Genomic DNA, 11596 nt, shown 5'->3' with positions numbered 1-11596 from the left:
CTCATTTGCAGGGGTAACTTTTTAAATTTCTCACAAACTGCCACGTTCTTGCACTGATGACCACAAATTCTGCAGGACTTGTCTGCTACAGAAGAACTCACACAAGCATATCTCTTGGACCGTTTGTCAACAACTTTTCCGAAGCAGGCAGTGAATCAGTTGCAGTGTTAATTACTTTGCGAATACACTGCATCCAATTCGATAAGTCAACTATGTTCAAAATACTTGACATACTAAGACATTTTTCAGCCCATTGAATTCTTCTAGATATTGGCAATTTTGCAACTAAATCACTAAGTAGAGTAGGATTAGCCAGATGATAGTCACCACCAGCCGATTATACAAATGTTGTCATATTTATTATTTTGATTGAGAAGTTTAAGAGCCCATCGAAATCTGACTCGGCAATAGATGGAAGCGCCCTTACCTAATTTACTTAATTAACTGATCAGGTCTTCCATAAGTTTCAGCAAGGATATTCATAATTGCTGACACGTTCTTTGAGTTAGATAATAAAGGTTCCACGGTCTCATATGCTTTTCCTTGCAAAGAACTTCGTAATCTCATGACGTTGTGTAAATCGGAATATCCGAATTCTGTCGTGGTGCAGTTAAATATTTCAACAAACGTTGTCCACTCCGCAGGAGAACCAGAAAACTTGGGCAAATCATAAATCTTTTTATAACTTTGTGGCACTACGTTGTTAAGAACTTGAGATGAGGCTTCAGGTACCGTAGTATTTGAATTAGAGGGTTACAATAAATTATTTTGCATACCTGGAATACGCCCATTTATTCCAGAACCAGCACAACTTGAAATTATTCCAACGGGATTCGAAAATTATGAGGTTATCGTAGATGGAAGCTCATTTACAGTTGACATTGGTAGCTGATTTATTGACGTGGCAGTATTAGTAGTTGAAACGATCGGAGTAGCCAAACTAAGAGACCGTTGACTGAACAGAATTTGTAGTATTGCAATTCGGTAAATTACGAAACGTTTCCATGTAAGCTAATGACTCGCGGATTTACGTATTATTTGTCTCCACCAATGACAGTACAGCGCTCATTTCACGGGCTATAGAGATTTGCATCTCTTCAAACTGTTTAGCAAAATGTTGGGTTACCTGTTCAATACTACTGAATGATCCGTTTGTTGTTGTTTCCTGGCCCAATGGAGAATTCGTCGTTGTACTTTCCGAATTTTGTTCAATTGGTTCACTATCAGATATCATAGTTATTACTTCGGTCCTTTCCGAAGTCAGATGTCGTCGAGGAGAACGATGTAGCGGCATTTCGGCAGACGTAATTTTGCCACTACGTAAAAACATATATGAATTTCTCCTTGGATTAAAATCAATTAGCACAAAATCCAATCCAAAACGCCAGATAATCGAAGGGCGATAATTATCTTTGATTCCAAGATATCAAATTCTATATCCAAAATTCCAATTTGAATTAGGAAAATGTTAATGGCGTAAGAAAAAACACCAAGGGCCTTTAATAAACATCCGAATATAGTCAGATTTATTCACTAAAATATAATTTCAGGTTACAGATTGAAAATTAAAAGATATCAAAACTTACAATTGTAGGCCCTTCTACGCTATTCAACAATTCAAGTAACAATGACAAATAGTTAAAAGTATATGAACAAATTTGAAGTATAGAACAAATAAAAAGCAGAACATGCTTACTTTAAATTATGAATAACAAGTTTTAATTTCACACAGTATAAATATAACAGTCGGTACCATTTCTGGTTTTTGTATATGAAGCCTGTTTAGGCGAGGGGTTTGCTCTACTCCTCGCCGTGACTGTGGTGGTTGGGGAATCAATTTATTAACTCAAGGGAGCGGTGCAAGCGACAACAAGAGAACTCCCAAGTAGTTAATGGTGTATGAAATAGAAAGTAAAGAATTTGCAAACGAAATAAAACACAAGGATTATTAGTTTCACAATTTTAAATATTTCGGATTTATTTGGTGGTATTATTTTCTTTATTACAACAAATAAAATACCTCTTGTAATTTGGGGTGGCGACAGAGGCCTTTAAGTAACGCGTAGACGTTATACGACTAAGTTAACTCAAAGGAGGTTAAACGACAAGTGAATGCTATGGTTCATGCAATCACAGAGGATTGCGGTGATCGCTGAAGATCGGTTGTCGTTTACTACTACATTTACATATTCCAATAGGAGAAAATGTCAAGCAAGGAGAGCACTCTACGGTCTCCGCTGAGGGAACTTGCCGAGGAGATGCCCGTGGTTTCAATCACTAGACGTGATTGACTGAGTCGGGAAGTTGAGTCAGAACGTATCAAACTTATACAGAGCCATTAATACTGATTTCATATTCAAACGTTATCAAATATGTACCGGAAATTATTGTAACGGTTCTAGGTTTTTTAAACAGGATCAGTTGTCGTCGTTTATTATCATGACACAATCATCGACAATCTCCAATAATGTGCTATAGTACCCGAATGAAGCTGTTGAGCACAAGTTGGTTTGACAAAATTATAAAGCTAGCATTGAGGTACAGTTTCCGAGTGTAATTATGCGATTTCCACAATTAGCGACGCCGTTGGCTTCAGCAAGATGTAGTGTTGTGCCAATATGTTGGACTGACTGCAAAATTATTTTCTTACATACTAATTTGGGCTTGGAATATTTAATAAGGAAATGCAAAATTTCATTATGCAGTAGGATCTTAATTAATGATACTACTAGCAGGTATGTTACAGTTGTATTTGTTGAACTTATTTGTAATAATAAATTTACATCGTCGGAATCTAATAGCGAAGGATTTTACAAAAGTGACTGATAGCATTAATGTTTCGATTTCCGCAATTGTAATTCTGTTTCGAGCAAGTAGTATTTCGTATAAATACCCTGTATGGATTTGTTCACGTTTTGATTTGCCAATAATTTTGTTGACAATATCTGTCAATTTATTTATCTTATCCTGTGTTTTAGAGTTAATTGAAACCTGTTTGTTAATTGAATTTATAAGTTCCTTCTGTCGAAATTTCTGTTCCCCTGTTTGTGATAAGCAACATCATCAAAGTCCTAATATTTCTTTAAAAAAGAGTTGGTAATTAAGTTGATTATCCGATTATGATTAAATGTAATTTTTTCTTTCATTTCCTCCCTTAATTCGGATGAGGAGAATTGGAAACTATCTATTGGTCGTTTTTTGGTTATTGAGTGAATGGTCCGATTATATTTTACGGTTGCTAGTAAAATAAGGTCAACTGTGCTTTCCGTTTCCTTTTCTAGTTTGAGGCATCTAGCTATTTAAGAAAGTGTGCTGTGAAAACGCTCGACTTGTCCATTTGAGGTGCTATGAAGGGACATAATAGTCTCAGTTTTAGTGAAGGTTCGTTGTCATAGTAAATACTTTCCGTGCGTGGAAAAAGATTCATTAGCTGTATAATCGGGGCTTTTAAATCTATTATTGTGCGAGATGAAATATTGAACAACCGCAAATTTGAAAATTTGCATTATGCATGTTAGGGAAAATTCTTTATCCGTTGTAAATATATCGATATGAAGCATTTCCCCTACGTACGATGGTGTTGGGGTTACCCCAAGCTGTCGTATTTAGCCCTCGAACAGATTTTACAATTTGCAGCAATTTCATTTGCCAATTATGCTATTTTTGAAAGCATTTGTTTTACATTTTCCTGAGCTGCCCTATGTGCACGGTTATGTTCGATGGCAATAATTTCCCTCTGTTCATTTTCATCAAAATGTGCTGTACAAAATGTACGGAGAATGATTAAAATACACTCTTTCTCATGGCGAGAATTCGAATGTTTTTCAATTAATCGTGAATGATAAAGTTACAATGAATGAACAAACATACGCAATCTCTCGCGAATGTTCGCATTGCACGAAAAATTCACGAACGACAAAACTTCGCTGCAAGCGTCGTCGATTCATTCATTTGCGAGAATTCTTCGCTGAAGAGTGTTTATTTGAAAATCTCAAAAAAGAATCAATCGGGAGTGCTCGCGATCGCAGCAATAAAAAAGGGCCATAACAAAGTTGTAAACACACAGCAAAATAATGAATGAACGTTTATGTATGCAAGAGTTCTTCAACATGTGTGCAATCAAAAACCTTTTCTTTTATGTTGCACATCTGTACATATTTTATGATGGGTTATTTTGTTCTTTATGTTGCTGTTCACAAAAACGATTTTTTTATTGCTTGCATATATTTAATTGCTCGTTAGATGGGACCATAATTATTACTTTTTCTTTTTCCAATCGCCAAAGCCCAATGAAATACAACAGGTTACAAGGAAAATGGACACATCACGTGTCTATGTAAATGTTATAAAAAAACAATCTTTTTACTTCAAGTATTACTAAACATAAAGATATTGATAAAAAAAGAGTAATTCAAAGTAGAATATGCTTAAAAAAAATAAATAAAAATGTCTTCATGCAAAGAAACTAGTATATAAATTTTTTTCTTAAATCCCTTGAGATATATAAACTTTTCTAATATATATTGACATTCAACTTAACTATTAATAAATTATTAATTGTGGTACTGCTTAATCTTGAGCGCTGCATGGTAACAACTGTGGAAAGTGCACTAAATGTTCTTTCTATGGACACTTGACTTCATGGAACTGCTACAACCATTTCAGCCAGATTAAGCAAATCATTTTCTTTAATTGACTGATTTTTCCAGTAGTCAAGTATATTCCTTACGAAAGGCATCCTTTTTCCATATGCAAAATTTTCCAGTAACTTCACTTCATTTTGGCTTCAAAATGAAGGTTTTCTTTTGGTCATCATTAATATATGGTGAATCAAAAAAGTTAAACCTTGGATCGAAGTAGATTCCGGAAAGAAACGCAACATTATTAAGCAATTGTTCTTTCCTTCCTGTCATAGACTCCAATGTATATTAAACAGTTGGGTCTTTTCACGGTGTGCACATTTGGTCGATTTTCGAACGGCTGTGGTAGTTTCTGATTTTGATCGAATTAATCCTGACGTAAGCCCTGTGTCGACGGCTTTAATTTAGTTGATTGTCTGAATCGCGTAGATTCGTCAACCTCCATGGTTTCTATTTGATTATTTTCGTCCCTGTTTGAACGATTTGAATTTCTTTTAGAAATGTATGGATTTTTACTTTGAGCATTTCCGTGTGCGGAATGTGTTTTACTTTTGTACTTATCTCTGTCCTCGCGAGATTTAGCGAAATTTGAGGCGAATTGGTATCTTTCCGGATTTGACTCAAGTCGGATGGACAAGCGGCAAATAATACGTTATCTTGCTCAATTAAATAAATTGGACGCTCATCTGAATAAGTAAAGTCCAGTCGGGCAATAGTAGCCTTAAAATTTTGACCCTTTATGTATGCAAGAGTTTATGTATGCAAGAGTTCTTCAACATGTGTGCAATCAAAAACCTTTTCTTTTATGTTGCACATCTGTACATATTTTATGATGGGTTATTTTGTTCTTTATGATGCTGTTCACAAAAACGATTTTTTTATTGCTTGCATATATTTAATTGCTCGTTAGATGGGACCATAATTATTACTTTTTCTTTTTCCAATCGCCAAAGCCCAATGAAATACAACAGGTTACAAGGAAAATGGACACATCACGTGTCTATGTAAATGTTATAAAAAAACAATCTTTTTACTTCAAGTATTACTAAACATAAAGATATTGATAAAAAAAGAGTAATTCAAAGTAGAATATGCTTAAAAAAATAAATAAAAATGTCTTCATGCAAAGAAACTAGTATATAAATTTTTTTCTTAAATCCCTTGAGATATATAAACTTTTCTAATATATATTGACATTCAACTTAACTATTAATAAATTATTAATTGTGGTACTGCTTAATCTTGAGCGCTGCTTGGTAACAACTGTGGAAAGTGCACTAAATGTTCTTTCTATGGACACTTGACTTCATGGAACTGCTACAACCATTTCAGCCAGATTAAGCAAATCATTTTCTTTAACTGACTGATTTTTCCAGTAGTCAAGTATATTCCTTACGAAAGGCATCCTTTTTCCATATGCAAAATTTTCCAGTAACTTCACTTCATTTTGGCTTCAAAATGAAGGTTTTCTTTTGGTCATCATTAATATATGGTGAATCAAAAAAGTTAAACCTTGGATCGAAGTAGATTCCGGAAAGAAGCGCAACATTAGTAAGCAATTGTTCTTTCCTTCCTGTCATAGACTACAATGTATATTAAACAGTTGGGTCTTTTCACGGTGTGCACATTTGGTCGATTTTCGAAAGGCTGTGGTAGTTTCTGATTTTGATCGAATTAATTCTGACGTAAGCCCTGTGTCGACGGCTTTAATTTAGTTGATTGTCTGAATCGCGTAGATTCGTCAACCTCCATGGTTTCTATTTGATTATTTTCGTCCCTGTTTGAACGATTTGAATTTCTTTTAGAAATGTATGGATTTTTACTTTGAGCATTTCCGTGTGCGGAATGTGTTTTACTTTTGTACTTATCTCTGTCCTTGCGAGATTTAGCGAAATTTGAGGCGAATTGGTATCTTTCCGGATTTGACTCAAGTCGGATGGACAAGCGGCAAATAATATGTTATCTTGCTCAATTAAATAAATTGGACGCTCATCTGAATAAGTAAAGTCCAGTCGGGCAATAGTAGCCTTAAAATTTTGACCCTTTATTTTATTTCGAATTATTGCTACAACCTGGTAGTGTTTAGAGCCTCCATCGTAAGGCTCGAACAATGTATGAGCTGTATTAGCATTGTTGAGTTACAATAACATTCATTGTTAATTTCAACATCCTTTTAAGGAACGACTTCAGGAGTCGATAAAGGGAATTTTTCGAGTTTATTATAAATATCGGAAATTTGTTTTAAAAATTGCTCTCTTTGAACATTCAAAGCCGCCGAAATAGCAGAGTCAACAGGCATACGTATGCTTTCTATGCTATGGTTCATGCAATCACAGAGGATTGCGGTGATCGCTGAAGATCGGTTGTCGTTTACTACTACATTTACATATTCCAATAGGAGAAAATGTCAAGCAAGGAGAGCACTCTACGGACTCCGCTGAGGGAACTTGCCGAGGAGATGCCCGTGGTGTCAATCAGTAGACGTGATTGACTGAGTCGGGAAGTTGAGTCAGAACGTATCAAACTTATACAGAGCCATTAATACTGATTTCATATTCAAACGTTATCAAATATGTACCGGAAATTATTGTAACGGTTCTAGGTTTTTTAAACAGGATCAGTTGTCGTCGTTTATTATCATGACACAATCATCGACAATCTCCAATAATGTGCTATAGTACCCGAATGAAGCTGTTGAGCACAAGTTGGTTTGACAAAATTATAAAGCTAGCACTGAGGTACAGTTTCCGAGTGTAATTATGCGATTTCCACAATTAGCGACGACGTTGGCTTCAGCAAGATGTAGTATTGTGCCAATATGTTGGACTGACTGCAAAATTATTTTCTTACATACTAATTTGGGCTTGGAATATTTATTAAGGAAATGCAAAATTTCATTATGGAGTAGGATCTTAATTAATGATACTACTAGCAAGTATGTTACAGTTGTATTTGTTGAACATATTTGTAATAATTAATTTACATCGTCGGAATCTAATAGCGAAGGATTTTACAAATGTGACTGATAGCATTAATGTTTCGATTTCCGCAATTGTAATTCTGTTTCGAGCAAGTAGTATTTCGTATAAATACCCTGTATGGATTTGTTCACGTTTTGATTTGCCAATAATTTTGTTGACAATATCTGTCAACTTATTTATCTTATCCTGTGTTTTAGAGTTAATTGAAACCTGTTTGTTAATTGAACTTATAAGTTCCTTCTGACGAAATTTCTGTTCCTCTGTTTGTGATAAGCAACATCATCAAAGTCCTAATATTTCTTTAAAAAAGAGTTGGTAATTAAGTTGATTATCCGATTATGATTAATTGTAATTTTTTCTTTCATTTCCTCCCTTAATTCGGATGAGGAGAATTGGAAACTATCTAATGGTCGTTTTTTGGTTATTGAGTGAATGGTCCGATTATATTTTACGGTTGCTAGTAAAATAAGGTCAACTGTGCTTTCCGTTTCCTTTTCTAGTTTGAGGCATCTAGCTATTTAAGAAAGTGTGCTGTGAAAACGCTCGACTTGTCCATTTGAGGTGCTATGAAGGGACATAATAGTCTCAGTTTTACTGAAGGTTCGTTATCATAGTAAATACTTTCCGTGCGTGGAAAAAGATTCATTAGCTGTATAATCGGGGCTTTTAAATCTATTATTGTGCGAGATGAAATATTGAGCAACCGCAAATTTGAAAATTTGCATTATGCATGTTAGGGAAAATTCTTTATCCGTTGTAAATATATCGATATGAAGCATTTCCCCTACGTACGATGGTGTTGGGGTTACCCCAAGCTGTCGTATTTAGCCCTCGAACAGATTTTACAATTTGCAGCAATTTCATTTGCCAATTATGCTATTTTTGAAAGCATTTGTTTTACATTTTCCTGAGCTGCCCTATGTGCACGGTTATGTTCGATAGCAATAATTTCCCTCTGTTCATTTTTATCAAAATGTGCTGTACAAAATGTACGGAGAATGATTAAAATACACTCTTTCTCACGGCGAGAATTGAATGTTTTTCAATTAATCGCGAATGATAAAGTTACAATGAATGAACAAACATACGCAATCTCTCGCGAATGTTCGCATTGCACGAAAAATTCACGAACGACAAAACTTCGCTGCAAGCGTCGTCGATTCATTCATTTGCGAGAATTCTTCGCTGAAGAGTGTTTATTTAAAAATCTCAAAAAAGAATCAATCGCAAGTGCTCGCGATCGCAGCAATAAAAAAGGGCCATAACAAAGTTGTAAACACACAGCAAAATAATGAATGAACGTTTATGTATGCAAGAGTTCTTCAACATGTGTGCAATCAAAAACCTTTTCTTTTATGTTGCACATCTGTACATATTTTATGATGGGTTATTTTGTTCTTTATGATGCTGTTCACAAAAACGATTTTTTTATTGCTTGCATATATTTAATTGCTCGTTAGATGGGACCATAATTATTACTTTTTCTTTTTCCAATCGCCAAAGCCCAATGAAATACAACAGGTTACAAGGAAAATGGACACATCACGTGTCTATGTAAATGTTATAAAAAAATAATCTTTTTACTTCAAGTATTACTAAACATAAAGATATTGATAAAAAAAGAGTAATTCAAAGTAGAATATGGTTAAAAAAATAAATAAAAATGTCTTCATGCAAAGAAACTAGTATATAAATTTTTTTTCTTAAATCCCTTGAGATATATAAACTTTTCTAATATATATTAACATTCAACTTAACTATTAATAAATTATTAATTGTGGTACTGCTTAATCTTGAGCGCTGCTTGGTAACAACTGTGGAAAGTGCACTAAATGTTCTTTCTATGGACGCTTGACTTCATGGAACTGCTACAACCATTTCAGCCAGATTAAGCAAATCATTTTCTTTAATTGACTGATTTTTCCAGTAGTCAAGTATATTCCTTACGAAAGGCATCCTTTTTCCATATGCAAAATTTTCCAGTAACTTCACTTCATTTTGCCTTCAAAATGAAGGTTTTCTTTTGGTCATCATTAATATATGGTGAATCAAAAAAGTTAAACCTTGGATCGAAGTAGATTCCGGAAAGAAACGCAACATTGTTAAGCAATTGTTCTTTCCTTCTTGTCATAGACTCCAATGTATATTAAACAGTTGGGTCTTTTCACGGTGTGCAAATTTGGTCGATTTTCGAACGGCTGTGGTAGTTTCTGATTTTGATCGAATTATTTCTGACGTAAGCCCTGTGTCGACGGCTTTAATTTAGTTGATTGTCTGAATCGCGTAGATTCGTCAACCTCCATGGGTTCTATTTGATTATTTTCGTCCCTGTTTGAACGATTTGAATTTCTTTTAGAAATGTATGGATTTTTACTTTGAGCATTTCCGTGTGCGGAATGTGTTTCACTTTTGTACTTATCTCTGTCCTCGCGAGATTTAGCAAAATTTGAGGCGAATTGGTATCTTTCCGGATTTGACTCAACCTCTTGGGCCAATGCTGATGGTAAGTCCGATGGACGAGCGGCAAATAATACGTTATCTTGCTCAATTAAATAAATTGGACGCTCATCTGAATAAGTAAAGTCCAGTCGGGCAATAGTAGCCTTAAAATTTTGACCCTTTATTTTATTTCGAATTATTGCTACAACCTGGTAGTGTTTAGAGCCTCCATCGTAAGGCTCGAACAATTTATGAGCTGTATTAGCATTGTTGAGTTACAATAACATTCATTGTTAATTTCAACATCCTTTTAAGGAACGACTTCAGGAGTCGATAAAGGGAATTTTTCGAGTTTATTATAAATATCGGAAATTTGTTTTAAAAATTGCTCTCTTTGAACATTCAAAGCCGCCGAAATAGCAGAGTCAGCAGGCATACGTATGCTTTCTATGCTATGGTTCATGCAATCACAGAGGATTGCGGTGATCGCTGAAGATCGTTTTTCGTTTACTACTACATTTACATATTCCAATAGGAGAAAATGTCAAGCAAGGAGAGCACTCTACGGTCTCCGCTGAGGGAACTTGCCGAGGAGATGCCCGTGGTGTCAATCAGTAGACGTGATTGACTGAGTCGGGAAGTTGAGTCAGAACGTATCAAACTTATACAGAGCCATTAATACTGATTTCATATTCAAACGATATCAAATATGTACCGGAAATTATTGTAACGGTTCTAGGTTTTTTAAACAGGATCAGTGCTATAGTACCCGAAGTGAAGCTGTTGAGCACAAGTTGGTTTGACAAAATTATAAAGCTAGCATTGAGGTACAGTTTCCGAGTGTAATTATGCGATTTCCACAATTAGCGACGCCGTTGCCTTCAGCAAGATGTAGTATTGTGCCAATATGTTGGACTGACTGCAAAATTATTTTCTTACATACTAATTTGGGCTTGGAATATTTAATAAGGAAATGCAAAATTTCATTACGGAAAGCACAGTTGACCTTATTTTACTAGCAACCGTAAAATATAATCGGACCATTCACTCAATAACCAAAAAACGACCAATAGATAGTTTCCAATTCTCCTCATCCGAATTAAGGGAGGAAATGAAAGAAAAAATTACAATTAATCATAATCGGATAATCAACTTAATTACCAACTCTTTTTTAAAGAAATATTAGGACTTTGATGATGTTGCTTATCACAAACAGAGGAACAGAAATTTCGACAGAAGGAACTTATAAATTCAATTAACAAACAGGTTTCAATTAACTCTAAAACACAGGATAAGATAAATAAGTTGACAGATATTGTCAACAAAATTATTGGCAAATCAAAACGTGAACAAATCCATACAGGGTATTTATACGAAATACTACTTGCTCGAAACAGAATTACAATTGCGGAAATCGAAACATTAATGCTATCAGTCACTTTTGTAAAATCCTTCGCTATTAGATTCCGACGATGTAAATTTATTATTACAAATAAGTTCAACAAATACAACTGTAACATACCTGCTAGTAGTATC

Source organism: Musca vetustissima, unplaced genomic scaffold, assembly GCF_032173495.1.
Source record: "Musca vetustissima isolate MV318-11 ecotype Yass unplaced genomic scaffold, APGP_CSIRO_Mvet_v1 utg75514, whole genome shotgun sequence".
Lineage (NCBI taxonomy): Eukaryota > Metazoa > Arthropoda > Insecta > Diptera > Muscidae > Musca > Musca vetustissima.
This window is presented reverse-complemented; position numbering follows the sequence as displayed.